The sequence below is a fragment of the Macrobrachium rosenbergii genome, chromosome 20 (genome assembly GCF_040412425.1).
Source record: "Macrobrachium rosenbergii isolate ZJJX-2024 chromosome 20, ASM4041242v1, whole genome shotgun sequence".
NCBI classification, from domain to species: domain Eukaryota; kingdom Metazoa; phylum Arthropoda; class Malacostraca; order Decapoda; family Palaemonidae; genus Macrobrachium; species Macrobrachium rosenbergii.
This window is the reverse complement of record NC_089760.1, coordinates 6,299,122-6,323,376: the sequence shown is the minus strand read 5'-3', so window position 1 is coordinate 6,323,376 and position 24,255 is coordinate 6,299,122. Positions and strand designations below refer to the sequence as shown.

The following is a 24,255-nucleotide window of genomic DNA, read 5'->3' as shown; positions in this document are numbered from 1 at the left end:
AGAGAGAGAGAGAGAGAGAGAGAGATTAGTTTCTTTTTACTGTTGATTATAGCGGTTTCTATCTGCTATCTATAATTTCGTTTCAGTCCGAAGGAAAATGTAACGTACACTGAAATTTTCAAGTACAAATTTTGAATAAAAATCGATCAACGAATTTGCATCCGAATCAACGCCCCCCCCCAAAAAAAAAATGATTGATTAAGGAAATCTGTATTAACCGAGAATTACGCTATACTGCAAACTGTGTAAATTTCTCCTAGAGGAAAGTTATGCCTTATGACTAAGTTACTGAGTTTTACCGGTGATGCTTGGAAGATTTCGCGGTTGGCCAAATTCCAAGCAGTTCTTACCATTCCTGTTAGTCTAAGCCCTTCGGCTAACGCAATTTCCACTCCCATCTCCTAACTCTTACGTCTATAAATCTTCCTCATAAACCCTTTCACATTGCTTTTCCTTTTGGACTTATCTTTGACTAAGCTTTTCCTGTTGGACTTTCATCTCGCATGGCGGTCCAAAATACGTTATGATTTGTATTCGCTCTCGGAGATTTAATGCCACAAATTATGCGCTCAGTATTATCGTTTATTGTTATCATTCAGTAGATGAAACCTATTCATACGGAAGAAGCCCACCAAAGGGGCCATTGACTTGAAATTCAAGCTTCCAAAGGTATGGTGTTCGTTAGGAAGAATTAAGAGGAAGTAAAGTGAAATACAAAAAAAAGAGATGACACTTATTTAAAAAAATTAATTAATAATTAGATAAATATATAAAATGTATTAAGATGCAAGAAGAATAGTATTAGGGTAGTAATGCATTGCATTTTCGCTTGAACTTCTGAAGCATCAACTGCACGACATCCTCTGGGAGGCAGTTCCACAGTCCAACGGTGTGGGGAATAAAGTTAAGTATATCTTAGTTTAACCAGACCACTGAGCTGATTAACAGCTCTCCTAGGCTGGCCCGAAGGATTAGATTTGTTTTACGTGGCTAAGAACCACCTGGTTACCTATCAACGGGACCTACAGCTTATTGTGGAATCCGAACCACATTATGAGGAGGAATGAATTTCTATCACCAGAGATAAATTCCTCTAATTCTTCATTGGCCGGTCGGAGAGTCGAACGCTGGGCCAATGAAGAACTAGCTGATAAATGGTAAGCAGATGATAAGGGACATTTAACTTGTTGGTAATATTTTCTGATATTGGGTAGAAAGGTAGCTTAATGACTTTTTAACTGAAGTACCGGTACTTTATTTTATTTTTTCGGAGAGAAATAAATGTAACTAGCATTCTTAAATGCCACATTGATGGCCCGTGACGGATATCATAATTTGAGAAAACGAAATTTCATGTAGTTCCTGTCTTCATTTGGGTGCCTAAGAATGCATAGCTTATGAGTCTCAAACCCTACAGGAACTTTATTCCCAAAACATCAGGGAAAGGGAGTTGTTGGTTTTCCCTTTGTCCTGCTGTTAGTTTCCATAACACCACTGGAAGTGACTTAATTCAAAATGAATTCAGAAGTTCTGGTGACAATTCCAGGCGTGTTTGTATGTAGCAAAGTGTAAGCACTGTATATATTTTATTTGGAAAATACTGGTAAAAGTTTAGAAATGGTATCGCTAAAAATAAATAGGCTTTATCTTTTCATGATAGAAACAATGGCATTACAATATTTGTAATGTTGGGGTAATGACGAGTGCACATATTTCAGTCATAAATCCTTCGCGAAGATAAACCTAGTCAATATTAGACATTTCATCAGGGGAAAATGATTCATATGAGTTTGTGATGGATGCCAAATCACAGCTGTAATATCACATTCCCCCAAGACCAGATAAATTCTGATGCTGGAATTCTGATATATATAATATATATATATATATATATATATATATATATATATATATATATATATATATATATATATATATATATATATATATATATAGAGAGAGAGAGAGAGAGAGAGAGAGAGAGAGAGAGAGAGAGAGAGAGAGAGAGAGAGAGAGAGAGAGAGAGAGAGAGCAGTCTTTTCAACGGAGGAGGAACACTGGGTGTGAGATAACACATAGAAAAGTTTCTTTAAATTATTTCCATTTTCTATTAAGAAGGAAGTCTAAGTTTTCGAAATCTTTATGAGTTCAAAATTTTATATTTAAATTCTTTTTATCCCACAGATTTCTGCTTACCATTCGTTGATGATGATGATGATGATGATGATGATGATGATGATGATGATGATGATGATGATGATGATGATTATTATTATTATTATTATTATTATTATTATTATTATTATTATTTTGTAGTATCTTTAAAAACTGAACCCCTTTTGCACTGATAAGAAGATAAGATGATTTAGGTTTCCCTAGCAATATTGAGGATTGGGTCAAAGGAGATAAGGAGGACTTAGATAAAGGGATGTAGAGAAATACATAGTATCAGTGAAACATGAGCTATCAAATTAGGACAAGATCTCAGGCCCAGACGATGATAGAGTTATCTTCATTTGGTATAATTTCGCGGTTGCTGAGTGCCTAAAAGATAACATTAGATAAGAGAATCGTTCACTTCCATTTTTTTTTTTTTTTACTAAGTGAGCGATTTTACTTTCAGAGTCCCAGTTTGCCATTTTCTGAGCTACCGGCCTTACGAAGTGATCAACCAGTCACAACGGAGAAAGCAATACTGTCGAGGAATGAGAACCCCTACGTTCACAGAGCCGCTACGATGCTTGTAAGCAATACGTATCTTTATTTTTCATCCGGTAGGCGGGGTAGCGCCATCACCGCACCTCACGTCACGCGGTGCACCGTAGCCATTACTTACTGTTCTTTGTAGCGTCACACATCGGCCCCTAGCCGCAACCCCTTTCATTCCTATTACCATATCTCCGTTCGTATTATTTTTCTTCCATCTTATTTTTCACCCTCTCTTAACAATTATTTCATAGAGCAACTGTGAGGTTTTCCTCCTGTTAACCTTTCAAATCTCCTCCACTCTCAATTTCCCTTTCGATGCTGAATGATCTCATATGTCCCAGCGCTTGGCTGTTGGCCTAAATTCTATGTTTCAGTCTTTATTTTTAAGAAAATGGATAGACTACTCTTAATTCACGAATCATTTGAGTCATTTATTCAATATCATCTTCTCAATTCAATCAATGAGCCGCCTCCAGCTGTTTCTGGTTTTCATGTCATTTCCCCCTCCCCCCTCCCTCGCCTCTCTTTTCAGGATTTGTTAACCTTTCGTGGCTTGAAGGGCAACATTATATTACAGTGCATTACACTCGATGTTGTTTTTACAAACTTCATGATATGTGTACAAAACTCAAAGTTAAAATTTACAGCTTCTTTTGTAATTGCCCAGATATGCATCAAGGTGAAAAAAATACATTTAAACATGAAAATCACCATTTATATTTAATATATATAATCTGTTTTTCTACGAATACGTTTAACATATCCTTTACTTTTGATATATGCTATTGTTTCTTCTTCTGAATAACTCGGCTTTTTCTAATCCAAACTGCGTAAAGATGACCCACAATTGCCGTCATTGCGTATTATAATCTTTCTTTGCTTTATATTGAAAGTTGAACAGCACAGTGCTTAAAAACTAGCGTCTGTTTATGTTACATAGCACAAGAAAAAAAAATATCTGAAAATAACTAACGTGTTGTTGACGTAAGACTTTCTGATCATTTTTTTAAAGTTCGTTAGGCGTTTTTCTCACCGTCACACCTCTTTACATTTGGTACCCAGAAAATTACGACGGTGATCACTCCAAATCCATCAACCAATATTATCTAAAACATTTGCTTTACATTCACAAAGCATGACAGAGCAAAGGTCCAACTTCGCCTCAGTAATAACTGATCATGCTCGCGTTATTAGCGTGTGGGAATGGCCATTATTGTTGTTTGTTGTAGAACGGATTTCCATCTGTCATCTGTTCATAAGTGGCTCAGACGCTGGCAAGAAGGTCTGTGAAAGCCAGGAATTCAGGTAAAAAAATTCACAGGTAAAAAAAAAATCTCGGAAAAAAGTCTCATGAAAAAAAGTTTAGTACAAGGCCGTTTGGGATTACCGTAAAAACATAAACAAAAGACTGTAAATATCATAAAGATAATGACCCCCAAGAAATATTTTGAATTTTCCCCGTGACTTTATTACTAAAACCATAAAGTAATGTAACTTTTTTTCCTAGCCAAAATTGTGACTTTTTTCTGTGACTTTTTTCCCGTGACTTTATTACCGGCCAACGAAAGGCAGATCCCGCAATGGGTTATGACTCCTTAGTAGGACCAAGTGGGTTATGACTCCTTAGTAGGACCAAGCCTCCCGCAGTGGGTTATGACTCCTTAGTAGGACCAAGCCTCCCGCAGTGGGTTATGACTCCTTAGTAGGACCAAGCCTCCCGCAATGGGTTATGACTCCTTAGTAGGACCAAGCCTTTGTAGTAGGTCTGCAGAGAAGTCGTAGGTTAACCCTGCAGTTCCGTTACAATGAGAGACTGCCTCAGTATAAACAGCATTAAGTTCTGTGTCCCAGCAGGGTAACAAGAGTTGAACCTGCTAAAACTCAACGACATCGACTGAATTTACGTGTAAAGTAGCCTACTCAGGAGGAGAATCTGCATTTTAGCAAAAGGCCATATTCATTTATGAAAGTTTATTCTTGCTAGTGAAATGTGCAGCGAGGAGCGTAAAAGAATTTAACAGGAGACAGACGTGGAACTGGATTTTAGAGCCTTGACGCACCTGGTTCAGGAATAGAAGATGTTTTTCATGACCAGAGCTCAGTTTATACGCCACATAACGAGAGAATGGGCTGACTTGGCGCCTAGAGATTAAAATTAGGATTGGCCAAAAAAGACTGCAATTTAACTAAATAAGGGACCCAGGTTCGCCCAAGGATGTACCAAGGTAGAGGTTGTGAGATATTATTCACTTGGGTGGATCAAATATTGATTTGAAATTAAGAATATTCATAGTGAATAGTTATTTTCTTTTATTTTGTTTTTCGTTCAACCATTGCTGTTTTTATTGGAAATTAAGCAAATTAGTTATCAATATTCACTTGCAAAAATGATCCATACCTATATTAATAGCTTAACGGGAATGAAACGCCTGCAGGTTAAATGTTTGTGTAAAAAAGGAAAATGGAGAATGATCCCATAAAAATTAGTCATTTAAAACAATTAAACGTAGCATGTGAACAAAGGCAGCTCACTTCAAAGATACTGAAACTTTTTAGCGTATCCAGTTATCATTTTTACACGCCTTCAAGATATCTTTACCTCTTTCAAGAAAAATGCCAGTATGAGGTGTACAGTATATATAAATGCAGAAAACCGCGGTATAACTCCGCATCAGCTCTAAAAAAATTGCCTTGAGCACAAATTTAATTGAAATTTATAATTGCCATAAACACAACACCTCACAAGGCACGTAGGAACAAACTGTCATGGATTGGGAAAGTAGACTTTAAATCGTCAACTGACACTTGTATTTTCAACGGCCAGGTTTCCTCTCTGGCTCTCCCGACAATTACCACTCTATGCCGTCCTGCAGAACCTTTGGGGCAAGCAGCCGAGAGTTTTTTGGTGTGTGGGTGTGTGGGTGTGTGGGTGTTAGCTGCTTTCCCTGCGGAGGACTGGAAATTTTCACTCTTATTTTCTCTAACACTCGAACGACTTGGCCTAAATTGTGAATTCGTTTCAGATCTGTCTGTCTGCCTGTCTGTTTTGATGCTTGCCTGGTAACTGCAGACACTTATTTGCTTTCTTCTTCAGTGTAACGTAAACAGCCCACTTACGTCTTAACGTTTGTCCTTTCCTACTTTCCCGAAAAGCAGCGTTCTGTTACCGCTCCAGCTGTTGTTGTTAGTGATATTTTATATAAATGGTGATAGAACTGATGAGCACTAATGCGTTGTTATTCCAAAGTGACGAGAGATGTTATCTATCATGATAACCATTAAGATTAATAACATTCTAAGCAATTGAATTGTACGGTGCCTGATGCATCGTCTAGTGTGCTATTGCCCAAGTCGTTGAGTTTTACCTGTTAAATACATCTGTTTCGTTGCATACGACTGTTTTCAGTTCACATTATTATAATAACTAAAAAATGATGTGGAGAAATCATGAAGACCATTTTGCAGAATTGTGTAGACATGAAGAAATCTAACACACGAAATGAGAGCATTTTTCATTATTACTTACTTTTTCTTATAAATGCTATAGAAAACCGAGTGTGATAAGTTAAGTATGCCTTAGTTTAACCAGACCGCTGAGCTGATTAACAGCTCTCCTAGGGATGGCCCGAAGGATTAGACTTATTTTACGTGGCTAAGAACCAATTGGTTTACCTAACAACGGGACCAATGGCTTATTGTGGAATCCGAACCACGTTATACCGAGAAATGAATTTCTGTCACCAGAAATAAATTCCTCTAATTCATCATTCGCTGGCCGGAGACTCGAACGCGGGCCCAGCAGAGTGCTAGCCGAGAACTATACCGACGGGTCAAACGAGGAACTTACTGTGATACCGACGTATTAATAAACGGAATTCATCCAAGTATTTTTGGGGGTTGTGTGGAATGATCCAGTTTTTCCCACACTACATTGGACTAGGCTTCTCCTTCGATCTCCGCCTGAAAACCCCCCCTCCCCCGTCCCCGTTCCAGTCGGAAAAATTGAGGAGCATCAACTCGGGTTTTAGTTTTCTGTAAAAGAAAGCTATTGAGATGGCTTTGTCTGTCCGTTCGCACTTTTTCTGTCCGCCCTCCGATTTTAAAAACTACTGAGGCTAGAGGGCAGCAAATTGGTATGTTGATCATCCACCCTCCAATCATCAAACATACCAAATTGCAGCCCTCTAGCCTCAGTAGTTTTTTCTATTTAAGGTTAAAGTTGGCCATGATCGTGCATCTGGCACCAATATAGGTGCCAACAACACAGGCCACCACCGGGCCGTGGCTGAAAGTTTCACGTGCCGCGACTGAGAGTTTCATGGGCCGTGGCTGAGAGTTTCATACAGCATTATACTTCCAACATGCACAGACCATGTCAAAATACTGTACATCGTTCCATTTTTCAAATGCACTAACCTTTTACCACATCTTTACATCTCCATATTTCTCACCTTATCAACTGCTCTTGTATCACAGTGCTTTTCAAACATTTCATGATGAGCGCTTCAAGTGTTTTTCTTTCATTTGCAATCAGTATTAACACTTCACTTCAATAAAGAAAAGTTGGCTCAACATTCGCTGCAAATGTACGAGTATCCTCCCGGTTTTAACAGACAATCCAGATCTTCTCAAGTTTCATACACAAATCCACCGTTACGGGTCTTCCGTCAGCTATTCTGTAACTCATCACTTCTCTCATTTTACCATCAAATCATCAACGTTTCCTTTATATCATTCACGAATACTTACGCTAATTAACTGCTATAACTTTTTTTGCTTCCATTTACGTTACTTTTGCTCATTATCCTCAGATATCTCCCCTTGAAAAATAAATTTAAAACTCTTTAACTTATTTCCAGATTTTCTTTTCACTATCCCACTGTATCCCCTCCAAACATCAACCATTCCACATCCATTCACGACTCATTTTTTAATCATCCGTTAGAGCTGCACTTACAATTACTGTCCTTTCCCTGTTTAATTATCATAATAAATAAATATATATATGTATATATATATATATGTGTGTGTGTATACATATGTATATATATAGATATATATAGATATATGTATGTATTTGTATACAGTATATATATACAGTATATGTACATATATATATTACATATATGTATATATACATAATATGTGTATATATATATGCATGTTCATATATTTTGTAAAAACATAGAGATTCATATTTATATTTGATAATTATTGCAAAATTTAGACTCTGAGTAATCCCCAGTTCAGCTGTGAACTAGAGAACATACATCTGTTCAGAATGAACAGTACAGCTTGTTTTTACATCGTTCCCACTGTGCGGGCTTTTAATTATTAGCCTCCAGCGTCTGTCATTAAACTGAGTGCGGCAAATCTTTTCACAATATTTTCTCGTAATATTAGAGTGGTGCAGTAAAAACTGGCTTGTAATTATGTGCCAGAATAGTTTAATTAATAAATTAGCTCTAACAACGCTCGTGTAAGCCAGGTTTTATTGCCAGTGTCCCCAGTCCAGTTATTATTATCATTGTTATTCAGTAGATGAAACCTATTCGTATGGAAGAAACCCACACAGGCCATTGACTTGAGATTCAAGCTGCCGAAGAATATGGTGTTCATTAGGAAGAAGTAAGAGGAAGTAAAGGGAAATCCAGAAAGATTATACCACTTATTAAAAAAGAAAATATGAATTGATAAATAGATAAAAATGTATCAAAATGCAAGAAGAATAGTATTAGGGTAGTAATGCATTGCATTTTCGTTGAACATCCGAAGTTCCAATTCCACGATATCGTCTGGGAGACTGTTCCACATTTCGGTGGTGTGAGGGATAAAGGACCTCTGTAACTGAGAAGTTCGACAGCGAAGCATATTTACCGCATATTGGTGCTGCTGTTTATCGAATTTGGTTGCTCTCGGCAGATAAAGGGGATCAGAGATCAATTGTGAATGTGAAAGATCTCTGTCGAAATACAACTTATAAAAAAGTGACAAACTATAGAACATCCGTCAATGGTCCAAGTCATAACTGCTCTTATTAGCAAACAGAAACCTACCACCACGAACCACTTTCCAAAGGAGATCAATCTCTGGCAGAAGCAGACATCCACACCGGAGAACAGTATTCCAGTAAATGAAGTACAAATGACCTAAAACAGGTTGCACTGATTTTACCACTGTTATAAATATATGAGGTCTTCCGAAAAATACCTAACTTACGTGCGGCATTTGCTGAAACTTTCATTACACGTTTCTCAAAAAGTTAGATGTGAGTCAAAAGTTACACCCAAGATAGATAAAGCTTCAGACTCATTCAGCAAAGTTCCATCCACCTGAAGGGGAGGATGGGGTGGGAAATCTGTACGGGATTTTCCAATCAATAGTGTTTTCGTTTTACTGGAGTTCAGCCTCATGCCCCATCGACTACACCATTCCCTGATCCGGTCCCTGTCCCGATTAAGGCTGAGGGCAGCTTCATTTCTCATAAGTGGAGACTTTACTGCACCCTCAAGTGTTGCATCATCAGCATACTGAACAATCCTGTTTTCCAGGCCAACAACCATATCACTCGTATACACTAAAAATACCAAGAACACTGCCCTGTGGAACTCCAGACACAATAGATCTTGGTTCACTGAAGATCCCGCCCACAAATTCCTGAGATGTATGCTAGTATTGCACCTGCCTCAGGTTTTTTGCCATGCCCCTAAGTTAGGTTAGGTTAGGGTAAGTATAGGTTGGGTTAAGTTAGATTACTAACTCGATAGTAATTTTGGTGTGGGAAACATAATGAGATTATTTTCAAGAAAATTTTTTTGGTTGGTTTCTAAGATTTGGCGTCCCGCTTTTTTCAAGGAAAGGTCCTGGTATCCTGTCCACAGCAACTCGCTGCTGCTTACCTGAAAGGAAATCTTGAAGTAATCTTAAAACATATCCACCCACTCAAAGATTCTGAAGTTTATTGATAAGTGGCTTGTGATTTAATAAATCGTTGAATTATAAAGATATTTGTTTATTGTATTTTCATTTCTCGTGTGATTTATAGCCTTATTATCCCAATAATCATCCTGCCTGAGGAGTTGGAATTAATTGGAATCAAACTTGAGAAGTTCTTTTAATATAAGTATCTTCCGTATTCAGTTTACATTTTGCCAATTCGCACAATAATTAATTCCAACCGTCAACCGCTGGTGTGTTGTTCAACCTACATGATGTTTGTGATCATGTAGTAAATGACGTAGGATCGTGTTTAGGACTATTTTAACACCGTACGCAAAAACGGAATGTGTTTATTTACTTAATGTATCATATAAAGTCTTCAACCATATGTATGAACGGGCGGGGTGATTGGCTTGTGATTATCACTTTTTGCATGATGAAGCGGTTGCCAGATGTCACATATGTAAAATAAAGTTATTTTCGATATATATTCCTTTGTATGGGCTCTTGCTCCTGCAAAGAAGTAGGAATTAGAGTTACGGATAAACCTCATGAATAGAGATAGAGTTCTCTCCAAAGTGTTTGAGTGATGCTTTGAGAGAGAGAGAGAGAGAGAGAGAGAGAGAGAGAGAGAGAGAGAGATAGTTTGGTAGTGGTTTCTGCTGGCTAAAAGCATCGCTTTTAGCCACTACTACGCATGCATGGACTCACTTCCCTTACTACGGAAAGAAATTATTGATTTAGATTTTCAGTGTAAATTTTATCAAGGTAATAAACAATTATATTAATTATCATCATAAATTATGATCAAAGTCACGTAAATTCTGTTCAGAAATTGATGTTATGGGGGATTTATTGTTGTAGGTTAATCATACTTCTGGCAGCGCCAGAAGAAAAGGTGAAGCGTCAGGTGAAAATGAGAATAAACCCAGAAAACTGAAGGAAAAGGTGACATAAAACCGAAAATTTCATTTGTTTTGCCTGTGTTTGTATGTCTGTCACGTGGTAGGGGCTTGATTTTGAGTTATAAACCTTTCTGGGGTGACATAGAGGCCGTGTGCAAAATGTTGTCTGATCTGTCAGGTGTTTCGGATTTCTGTAGTGGACAAACAAATATATATATATATATATATATATATATATATATATATATATATATATATATATATATATATATATATATATATATATAATATATATATATATATATATAACCCTATTAGCTCAGCAGAATCGGACACTGCTCCACACTCTGTGACATTCAACTTTATCTCACAAGTTCTCTCATGGTTCTTTGGTATTAAGCCCTATTTTTTTTTAACACTTTTTCATACAATCAGCCCAACTCGTTCCCCTTCCATTACTTACAAATTGTACGTTCTTTTCCTCAACTTAACGTTTTCTGTTTTCTCGCCGTAATGAAACTGTCTCAGAATATTTTGATTCGTTGCACCTTTGAATAAATGTATATATGTATGTATATATATATATATGTATGTGTATATATATATGTATGTATATGTATATACATATTTTATTATATATATATATATATATATATATATATATATATATATTTATATATATATATATATATATATATGCATACATATTTTTACCGTCCCAGTGAATTTAAAACCTTATGCCCTCACGCCGTGGTACCCTGACATTTACAGGATAAACACTGACAAATATTTGTCAGTGTTGTTTAGGCAGTTGCGGGAAAAAAAGCAGAAAATCTTCACTTTCGGTGACCTATCAAGGCCACGATTTGCACTTGCCTCTGGAACCATATTTGTGGCCAAGAAACGCACACTTTTACTCGATTGTAAAATTACCTTATCCGCAAGCACGTGTATCTTACCTATATCTGCATTCCCAAGGTTTTAGAAGAATTTAATTGACAGGAAAGAATTACGTACTCCGATGCGCTTTTTTTTTTCTCTCGCGAAAATCGTTTTTCGAAAATAAGTGGGATGGGGAAAAAGATGTCTTCTTTCTGCCGAAGTCATCAATAAATCAAAGTTATTTTTACTTTTACTCTTCTTCGGTTGCTGGTGTACTCTACTTTCTCTTTTCTGTTGAGCTATCATCCGTACAAAACGGGGTTTGCTGCAAAAATGATAAAAAAAAAACTAAAAGGAAAAAAAATGATCTTCTGCCGCAGATGTAACGCTCCCAAGCCCCGTTTTCGTTGCGTTTTTGGATTTTATGTTCTGTAAAGAAGCCGATATTTAGCCGTACTGCGTGATCTCCGTCCATGAACGTCACATCGGCGGATCTTAAAAAGTCAAGGGAAAGGGAATCTTAAAGTTCCTAAATGTCATTCATAAATTGTGATCGTCTCCATGATCCCCGAAGCAAAAATAATTCGCTTTCAGTTGTCCTTGAAGCAGCAGGAATTTACATTCGATCGCGATAAACGATGTCTTCGACATTTTTTCCCCGCAAACACACACAGACACGCTTACAATGAGCGCGCGCGTGTGTGTGTGAGAGAGAGAGAGAGAGAGAGAGAGAGAGAGAGAGAGAATGTGCGTGTGTGTTTGTGTGTGTGTTTGTGTGTGTGTGTGTGTGTGTGGTACAGCACTTGGCTCACATCTGCTAGGGTCGTGAATCCCTCCATGCTTACTGCCACCAATACACCTGTTTGTAAATGGGTACCAGAGTCTGCAGGGGCTAAGCAAAAGGGCTTGGGACTAGCAGTCTTACCCTACAGTCTTGCTGAGTAGTCAAAGGGCTGTACTCACTTGGGAATGGGATCAGCCTCACGTGTTGAATTTATTACTTCATTTAATATCCGCTAAAATATTACGCAAATGATAGTGTTCTGCGGAATCATAACGCACTTCTGGCTTATAAGAGTCCATTAATCATAATCCATGAGTTATTTTGAGAGAATTTAGGAAAGCTGAGGCTTCCACGCTTGTAAAATTTAAAAAGTTTGCAACTCTCCAAAATCTTTCGGACAAAACAGCCTATGCGAGTGCTATCTGGCAACGCTCTTATGAGCACGTGATGCCACCTCATACAACGACTATAATTTTGTGACTGGTGCGGGATGAATTTCCTACCTTCTGACCATTTCTGGTATATTCTAGTTTTGCGATATCTTGCAAAAGTTACTAAACGAGAGGAAGTTACTGTCATATTTCCAAGGCTATCAGCATCCGCACTTAGAATTAATGTTTTTTTCGAAGGGAGGTTTATAGATATGAGTTTGTGGAAGTGCCTATCAGCCCATAGGACAATTTATAACTGTGATCTACGTTAAATATGGCTTGCGTAATGTTATGAATTAAACTTTTCATGAAAGGTGATAAAGTGAAATATTTATACTTTCATATATTGTGCACCATTCAGCCTTATTTATTTTGAAGAGTGTTGCAGAATATTTTTGAGTTAGTGAACGTTACAATTGACCCATTAAATGCTGCCACGCATTTCCAGGGGCTTTCTTTTAAGACAGAATAATTATCCTGTTATATCTCCAAGGGATACTCATTTCTTTGCTATATAGAGAGAATTAGAACGTTTAAGCTACTAGCAACAGTATATGCGGAAACTGTAAGAAAACTTATCTTGGAATAACTTCAAAAAGTATAAATAATCGTTTTGGAGCATAATTTTTTTTTTTTTGTTCACGAGAATAATATAGATTTTATGATATTTATAATTGCGAACACAACAAGCACACACAATATTCATTAACGATTAAGTATGCATCTAAACGAGTTTTGTTTATTTAAATGAATCCTCATTCATAAGCTTTGTAGGATACAAGTCTTATCCGTCTCAGGAGCCTTGTAAAATATCTTTGTTTAGGAGATAAGGAAAAATTGTTTGTAGTGAAAACAACCTTAATATTTGATAAAATATTGTTTGATAATTAATTAGGCGATAGATAACCTCTACACGATGTATATTTTAACGTTATAAATTTTAAACTTTGTTTTTAAGCCCGGTGAATGAGAAGTTCGATAGCTTAAGCAAATGGAAGTGCATGGCAACAATGACTGTTGACCAGTACCAACAATGCTCTTCCGTGTGTCCTAAAACTTATCTATGGAGACGTGATTTACTGCTTGGTTTATGACAACGAAGTATGATGACGAAGCGTACAAAGAGACTGAATCATGCAGGGATGGCAATGGCAGTTTTACTATATAATATATATATATATATATATATATATATATATATAATATATATATATATATATATATATATATATATATATATATATCACTGGTTGGAACAATTATGTGAGAAATTTATGTTATACTGTATCTATGGGACATATATACTTTACTATTATGAAAACATTTTTAACGTAAGGTTTCATTCCAAATTATTAAACATTTTCATCAGTGATTAAAGGTCTAGGCTGTCAACGTATTAATTTTAAATTGCGGTGATAATCTCTCTCTCTCATCTCTCTCTCTCTCTCTCTCTCTCTCTCTCTCTCTCTCTCTCTCTCTCTCTCTCTCTCTCAATATCACTGGTTGGAAGCAATTACCTGTAGGGGAAATTTCGAAATAGTTTTACTTCTTTTGAGATTCTTTAACTTACATTGGCCAAGAAGGCTAAGGGATCTCTTACATCATCAAAAAATGCATAGGCTTACCGCTACATTGATTTTCTTGGAATTTATGAAAATAAAGAAGAATATTATTGGTCCCACGTAAGGTTTCGTTCTTTTACGAATGCACTGTTGCTATACAATTATTTACAGATCATTTTAAAGGTCTGAAGTTCTGAAAGACCGCAGCAAAACACTGAGGCTGTCAACGTATTAATTTTAAATTGCAGTGATTTCTCCTCCCCACGGCAGCCAGCAGCGACATCATCATAAAATAATAATGATGAAGAGTGACATCAGAAATAATTTAAAGACTAGGCCTAGGCTACTGATTATCTTGCACAATGCAAATTTGTTCTTGGATTATTCCAGTTGTCTATCTTTATTATTATTATTATTATTATTATTATTATTATTATTATTATTATTATTATTATTATTATTATTATTATTATTATTATTATTATTATGAAGCAAAATCCAAATTCAGGCTCTCTGTGTAAAATATATCGTTAAATGAGTTTTAAAATACTCTTATTACTCTTATTATGTTTCAACACAAACCTGAAAAATGTACCTTCAAACGTAATAATGAGTTTTATATGTTACTCAACACAAACCTGAAAATATACGAAACTACCTATCAAACAGGTGAATATATATATATATATATATATATATATATATATATATATATATATATATATATATATATATATATATATATATATATATATATATATATATTCTCTTATTAACAATCTATTTTACAATCTATTTTAGAGCGTTACTCTAGTTTTAAATGGGAGAAGCATTTGTAAAGAGGCGTGGCTGCTCTCAGTGAAAGCATGAATTCTAAACCTCAGCTTGGAATAATCGTTAGAATTTGAGCCGCAGTAGGTGAATAAAGTTAAGTATACCTTAGTTTAACCAGACCACTGAGCTGATTAACAGCTCTCCCGGGGCTGGCCCGAAGGATTAGATTTATTATACGTGGCTAAGAACCAATTGGTTACCTAGCAACGGGACCTACAGCTTATTGTGGAATCCGAACCACATTATACCGAGAAATGAATTTCTATCACCAGAAATAAATTCCTCTAATTCTTCATTGGCCGGCCGGAGAATCAAACGCAGGCCCAGCAAAGTGCTAGCCGAGAAAAAATATCGACTCGTCCAACGAGGAGGTTTATAACTTATATATATAGCGAATGCGATCTAGTCCAAAATAAATGCGGGGATTAACCTGGTACGGGTTAGTGTAGCCAGTGCACCTCACGGAGTGAACTGTAGGTGTAACTACTGGGTGTTTGCAGTGTCCCTTCGGCCCCTAACTGCACCCACGTTGTACCCTTTTGCATTACCACCATTCCCACTTCCTTTCATCAGTGTTGCTGTCAAACACCTCTAACAGTTACTTCCTAGTGCAGTTGCGAGGTTTCGTCTCAGCTCCAACTTTAAGTGTACTTCATCTTTATTTTCTGGATCTCTTTTATTTGCTGTTCAACCACTCCAACTCCATCTTTTCACTGTCTTAAGGTGTGAATGGCCTAAAATGGCCGAGTGCTCGTCTTGGCAGCCTGAATTTCATAAATCCAGAAGAAAGACTGGCGACTAATGATTTTATTTACTGTTACGTGATATGTATTGCCTTTGTATATGTGATACACAGATATATAACGTATATGTGTGTGTAAATATATATATATATATATATATATATATATATATATATATATATATATAATATATATATATATATATATGTATATATATATAAATATATATATATATATATATATATATATATATATATATATATATATATATATATATATATATATGATGTATATATATATATATATATATATGTATATATATATATATATATATATATATATATATATATATATATATATATATATATATATATATATATATATATATATATATATATAATATGAAAATTAGTGCCCTGCCATGAAATTTTTCTGGATCCGCTAGTGCAACCGCTTCATCATGCGAATAAAATAATCACAAGCCATTTGCCCCGCCCTTTCATACATATGGTTGAAGACATCGTATGATATAATATATAGATAAACATATTCCCTTTTTGGGTACGGTGTTCAAAATGGTCCTACTCCATATCCTACGTCATTTATTACGCGATCGCCAACATTGTGTAGGAAGAACAACTCGTTGTTGGCTGTGCTAGAATAATCGAAATATCACCTTGGACACTCCAGCGGTTGACGCTGGAATTAATTATCAAGCGAATTGGCAAAACACTTCACTGCCTACGGAAGATAAGTGTCTTTTTCATTTTGCTTGGTACTGATTACCTGGAAGATAATGACTGAAAATTCTAGATTAAAACTTCACAGGAATGTAGATCATTACATTGGAAATCTTTTCAGAAAGGCACTAGGAGGGTAAATGTACTGGATGCAAATAGGGATTAAATTAAGAAATGGCAACTACTGCACTTTGAGTAACTCGAAGTCCTCACAGTTTACACAACACGTCAATTCATACCTTTTGCTGATGTAATCATACATAGTTAGGAATAGTATTCCCATCATTTAGAACAATAAAATTATTGTTTATGGTTTAAAATTAGAATTATCTATATTCATTTCTATCTTTTATCAACGCATATTTATTCAAAACAATAAATAACCAATTGCTTAACATTGCTCGAAGAAGGGAAAGATTTTGTTTGATTCATGATTACGTTATCGTATGAATTGACCAAGTTTATAGATGCTGTACGTGCAACTTTACACACAATTCTACGTTGAGGAATTTGGTGTCATTGTAAAGATAATGAGTTGTAATTTATTATGCTATGTTAAACACATCCCTAATAACAATATAAAAAATAAGCATCACGAGTTGAAGTTAGCTGTACAGGAAAGTGTTTTTGCCACTTTTTTTCTTAACTTGATGAGGGGCTGGAAGGCTAACTCTTGCAGTGATTCACTTAATAATAGGAAAGAAGTAAAAAAGCAGAACAGAGTATAGACTAAATATTTCTTATCAAAAAAAGACGTCTGTTCTCAAACAATAATAATGAGTGAGTTTAAATTAGAACTGAGGGGTTGGTTCAGTTTTTTATGAACTGGATAGTGAAGTTTACTTTCATTATATTAACACATATCATAAAAAGGACATCATTGGCCTAGGCCTATACCAAATTGTCTGTATCGCATGATGTTGTATGATTTGGACTTATAACGGCCTGCAAATAGCGCTGAAGGGCCTAACAGTGGAATGGGTAATTCCTATACATAATTTATTCATATTCTGATCAGAACGTCTGAGATGCTTCCCAGATGAAATACAACTGCAAACTGTCACGAAATTACCTGTCAGTCGGTCGGAAGATATTTAGGTAATACCATCAGTTCATCCGTTCTGGTACCACAAACGGTCGTCTACGCAAGTTTAAAGGGCAGTTTCGATGAACTGACGGAAGACATGACAGGTAAACTTGATCTTCAATACACGGCCTTAGGTTGTTGAACTCTATAATAGTGAATGAGTGTGTTGGGAGAGAGTAAGAAGGAGAGTGAGAGGAGAAGAAGAGGGAGAAGAGGGGGTGTTAGGGAGGAAAAAGCGGGAGGGAGAGAGAGAGAGAGAGAGAGAGAGTTTATCGAATGTCACTCAAAGTTTTTTTGGGCAATGCTGGGTTGGAAGCCAGGCGCTGCCCGGGAAATCTCTGAATGACAAACGATAGACTCTCTCTCTCTCTCTCTCATTCATGTTAAGATAGTTGCTTCAGTTGCATTGCCCAACATTTTTGACATTTTATATTTCACCACTTCCCACCCTCCATTCCCTACTGGGGCTGAATCTGGACTTGAAGGGCATCAGGATTGTCTCTATTCATCCCAGCAATCTCGAAAACTATGGATTAGACACTAATATCTGTCATTTTTTATATTTTATTGTCACCCCTTCTCACCACCCAAGGGCTGAACTTGGACCTGAAGGGCATCGGGAGTTTCACTATTCATCTCAGCAACCTCAAGAACTATTGATTAGACACTAATATCTTTTGTTTTCGGTTATTTTTACGTCACCACCTCCCTACCCCTTCCCACCCCCTTCCTACTGGGACTGAACTTGGACTTGAAGGGCTTCAGGAGTGTCACTATTCATCTCAGCCACCTTGAAAACTATGGCTTAGAAACTAATATCTGTCGAATTTTTAGTCACCCCACCCCTTCCCCACCCCACTTCCTATCAGGGCTGAACTTGGATCTGTCGTTAAACACTAATATCTGTCGTTTTCGGTTATTTTTACTTGTCACCCCATTCTCACACACTGGCCCCCTTTGGTGCCAGTGATGTCTTACCCCTACAGTGTTCTTTCCCAGATGGTAAGTCTTATGTATACCAAGTTTGGTTGAAATTGCTCATTGCGTTTCAGAGTGTATGTGGAACATACACACACACACATCCACATACATATACACATCCATTTATATATATATATATACACTAATACATATAATACAAATACACACATGTAGGCCTATATACACATAAGAATGTATGTATGTATGTATATATCCTCATGAATAAGCGTGTGCCCACGAGCAACTCATCCTTACACGTATATGACAAAAAATTTCTTGATCAAAGTGAATAAATTAAATAACTGGTTTGTGTCGTTCTCCATTTATCGTTCACTTCATTGGTTTACAGTATTTCTTATTTATCTTTTCTTATTTACCTATTCTATTCCAGTTTATTCGGTTATTAAAATTTACGGTATGTCTATTGTGAAATGAGATACGAATATCCCTTGCAACAGCAGTTTTCTTCTATTTCTAGCAGAATGATTGATTTTTTTCCTCTTTACTTCTGTAAGACAGTTAATTGGGTATCTGGTGACTTAGGCATAGTTTTTAGCCTAAAGTTACAAGCAGGAGCGTTTTCCAAATAATTTTATTGATTTCTATCAATAATCTCATTTTGTCGTTGCAATCACCTTGAGGAAAAAAAATCAAACTATAAAAATCAGTTAAAAGTTTCCTGTTCGTGAGCTGTTCATTACCCGTCAAGTACAAATGAAGAGAAACTTGCTCTGGCTGGGAATTTGTTACAACAACAAAAATATACATTTTTATTAAGTCTGTCATAAGACTAATTATCCGTGACAGTTTCACCGAATACCTTGATGCTAGATTAGTTTACAGCATACAGTATATTTCAGCCTCCCTTTAAGTGGAGCTGGGATCGTTAAATCATAATTTCTCCAAACAAACGCCACAAAGCAAAACTAAAAATAGAAAAAGAAGAAAAACGAGAGTGGGAGGACTTTCAGCTTCAGACCGAGTGACGTCACTTTCTCCTTGAGAGTTCATTGACGGTCTCAGCCAATGGGACGAAGGCAAAAGGTAAATATTGCTTAGAAAGGTAACCAGTAAGAAGAGGGAGGAATATAAAGGCGGGAAAACCGTATTAAAGACGCGGTCCTAGGCGGTCAGGAGGACAGTGGAAAAAAGATAGTCGAGTGTGATACTTGTGCTTCTTGATGTGGTGGACGTGCCGTTGCTAACTGGTGCTCACTCTCGAGTTGTTGGTTCCCGAAGAATAAAAAAAGGAGGTGCATATGATTCTGCTTTGAGTATTATTTTCAGTTTTGCTCAGTTTATTGTTTTTCGTAGGCGTTTAAGGCAATCAGATTCCTTCGTCTTCCTGGTGAGTCGGGTGGCATACCAAATTGTCTTTGCTCTTTAGCTGTTAGTGATGCATCTTCGTCGTTCGTTTTCGCCAAATATTTTGTAAAGGTTCCGTTGAAATTTTGTTTTCCTGTAACTTTCAAGTAATGCAATGTCAAGGAAAATAAAATCAAGAAAACAGACGGGGTCGTTACTGACACCTTTCTCGTTATATCACAGTTTTACTGACATGCTTCTCGGAGAACGGTCTTCGATTTTTCAAATTATCTTTTCATTGACTGACTTAGTTCGGTACGAAATATGGAGAACGAGAATAGCCTCAAACATAAGAGATGACTTCAGTTATCTAGAAATACAAATGACATATTCCATTTTTAATAATTGTAAGAAAGTGGTCTGTAAACTGGCGAATATGTATTTAATCCATATCTCTCTCTCTCTCTCTCTCTCTCTCTCTCTCTCTCTCTCTCTCTCTCTCTGCTACGTGCTTTAGGGCAATTCACACTTGCGCACATGAATGCAACTTTTTCTTCCTTTCTATGTTGGATATTTACCGTTTCTTACAGGCAGTTATTCAAAATTTACGTAAAAAAAGTCAGAAACTAAATTTGACTGATTTCAGTTTTAAACTTCATCTCAAAATCATCTCTTAGAGAAGCAAGGCATTCGGAACATTCTAGTTTATGAGGTTATGTTAAAATTTAATATGAAGGGAAATCATCTGAAAAATTAGCAAACAGTTGTAATCCTAAACATCTGAATAACCAAAGAATGAATATAAACGCTTAATTTTGATACAAACGAGACGCTACCAGTTTGAACTCCGCCCCCTTCTCTCTCTCTCTCTCTCTCTCTCTCTCTCTCTCTCTCTCTCTCTCTCTCTCTCTCTCTCTCTCTCACGTGGAAAAGAAATAGTTTTCTTTCTTATATAAAGAGAAATAAATATTCGGGTTTATAAAGATAACGGACAAACGAATGTCAGATTCTGTGAGTTTTAATATTTTAATATAAACTGCATTTTTTTATCTGAAGTGAAAATAAAAGAAATATTGAATTCTTTTGCTTTAAGAGTGTAGAATGTATTTTTTAATTTGAAATTAAGTCGAAAATAGCTGTAAATCGAAAGTGGATAGTCATCCTTAATATATAGCTTACCGGATCAGAGTATCCGGCATATCTTGACCAGTTTTTACTTGGACTTGGTGCAGTTTCGAGTCCGTGAACGAGAAGGTTTTAGACTTATTAATGCACGTTCATACAAATGAGTAAAGGCCACGTGTTGTATATTTGGTATACAAATGCATGTAAATGATGCGTTTGTATGCATACATTATATGCATATATACTATATATATATTATATATACATATGTATACATATATATATATATATATATATATATATATATATATATATATATATATATATATATATATATATATATGTTACGGGCAGATAGCGAAACCAGGCATTTCATGAACTGCCTGAAATTTGATCTTCCAGGGGCTAGTACTAAATACGGCGAAACAGTGACTCACCTACACTGTTTCGTCGTGTTTAATGCCACCCCAGGAAGTTCAAATGTATTTTGCCGTGTTTAGTACTAGCCCCTGGGGGTCAAATGTATTTTGCCGTGTTTAGTACTAGCCTTTGGGGGTCAAATTTATTTTGCCGTGTTTAGTACTAGCCCCGGGGGGGGGTCAAATGTATTTTGCAGTGTTTAGTACTAGCCCCTAGGGGTCAAATGTATTTTGCCGTGTTTAGTACCAGCCCTTGGGGGTCAAATGTATTTTGCTGTGTTTAGTACTAGCCCCTGGGGGTCAAATGTATTTTGCTGTGTTTAGTACTAGCTTCTGGGGGTCAAATGTATTTTGCCATGTTTAGTACTAGCCCCTGGGGTCAAATGTATTTTGCCATGTTTAGTACTAGCCCCTGGAGGTCAAATGTATTTTGCCGTGTTTAGTACTAACCCCTGGGGGATCAAATGTCACTAAGCGCATTTCGCTATCTGCTTGAAATTTCGGGCAGCTCGTGAAATGCCTGGTTTTATATCTGCCTGTAACACACACACACATACACATACACACATATATATATATATATATATATATATATATATATATATATATATATATACATATATATGTGTGTATAATTATATATGTGTATGAGTGTATGTATGTTTTTTTACTATATCTCTCAGTTCATTTATAGTGTCTGTTTTCTCTTATCATGAATTGTTGATTTGTACAATTAATCATGTTTAGGAACTTGATGACATCTTCATTTGTTTCACATGAATGCGTCCACAAGTTATCATATCAACAATCTGAAAAGGCAACTAGACAATGAAAATTATTGTGCACTACTCTGGCTTTAGTTCATGTACAGATTAGGAGGTAAAATTCCGCATCATATATGTTTTCTGACTAACGGTCGAAAAGTGCTGTTTTCAATAAGCACACGCCACAGACTATATAACGTTAAACAAAGAAATAAAAAGTTACAGATTCATTGACAACATAGAGACAGCCAGGAAAACTGAAAGGTTTCTCTAAATAGAAACTGGGTCTCCTGAGCAAAAGATTGGAAATTTTTTTTTTCATTGCACGAAAACGTTTTTTCTTCTTCTTTGAAGGAGCGACGAATTGATCGACCGCTCGCAAGATGCAAGACGGTCTGAAAATGACCGACTGCAGTTTTTGACGCACTGATGACGCCTAATGAGCGTCCGGATGCTGACGTTCCCGAACCACGATGATCGAAATTGAAAATCATTGTGGTTCGCCCTCGTAATCACATGTTCAGCTCCAGAAAAGCTCGGTCACTCACTGAGATGGGAGAATCGACGTGTGGAAAATCTCTCTCTCTCTCTCTCTCTCTCTCTCTCTCTCTCTCTCTCTCTCTCTCTCTCTCTCTTTCTATTTATATGTATATACATATATGTATATATATATATGTATATATAAATATATAATATATGTATACACATATATATATATATATATGAATATATATTTATATATATATATATAAATATATATGTATATACATAAATATACATATATATGGTATACATATATATATATATATATATGAATATACATATATATATATATATATATATATATGTGTATATATATATATATATACACTATATATATATATATATATATATATATATATATATAGAGAGAGAGAGAGAGAGAGAGAGAGAGAGAGAGAGAGAGACGAGACGACACATTTGGCACTCACACATTAAAAAGAAAAGGGAGATCAAATAAAAAATTGGGCCCACGGCCATACAGCTTTAGCCTAAACTGGGTAAGGAGTGTCAAGGTTGATCTTACTTAAGGAAACTAAGCCCTCAAGGGTATCAGAAAGGTCATCCGTTTAAGTACATTTTGTCTTCGTCGATTTTCGTCGATCCTGTTTGTTTTTTGATGAATATGTTTCTTCCAGATTTTTTAAAAATAAATGACATAATAAAGTTTACATCTTGTTTGACATGGCAGAAACAATATAAATCATTAAGGCTACGAGATTAATTTTAGATTTTTGTTTTGTATTGTTTCTTGATGTGTAAGACAGTCACTTTCTCCATCTCCTTACACACACACACACACACACACACACACATATATATATATATATATATATATATATATATATATATATATATATATATCTATATATACATATATATACATATATGTATATGTATATATACACATATATGTACATATACACATATATGTATATATATATATATATATATATATGTATGCATATAAATAAATAAAAATATATATAAATATATACATGTACACACACACACACACACACACACACACATATATATATATATATATATATATATATATATATATATATATATATATATATATATATATATATATATATATATACATATGTGTGCATGTGGTTTGTAAAGAGTGACAGGCAGAAGGAGACTGTCTTACACATAGAGAAACGAAACAAGTCAAAATCTAAAACATTTACTTATATACAGTATATATATAAATATATATATACATATGTATATATTTCATTTTTGTATTTTTGTTGTCACCATGCGCTCCATTCCCATTGAAAGGTGTCACCATCTGGTTCCATTAAGTATTAAAGGGATGGAGTTTGTAGCTAAAGCCCTGTTTCATCTATGTCCAAATGTCTTGCATATCAACGACAATTGCAATGGCCTGGTTCTCTCCCATCCAAGTACTGACCAGAAGCAACATAGCTTAACTTCGAAGTGCGTCAAGTGAAACAACATGAATATGCCCACATGACCACATGACCACAAAA

The 24,255-nt window shown here is 35.7% G+C and overlaps 1 protein-coding gene across 1 annotated transcript in view; it reads left to right on the top strand.

The window, feature by feature from the left end:
• The first annotated feature begins 2,441 nt into the window (after positions 1–2,441).
• The window catches only part of LOC136849023 (glucose dehydrogenase [FAD, quinone]-like), a 78,304-nt gene continuing 56,490 nt past the window's right edge, over positions 2,442–24,255 (top strand). Inside the window, exon 1 of the mRNA XM_067121875.1 lies at positions 2,442–2,743. The gene's annotated coding sequence lies outside the window, so the exon portion shown is untranslated. The remainder of the gene's footprint in view (positions 2,744–24,255) is intronic.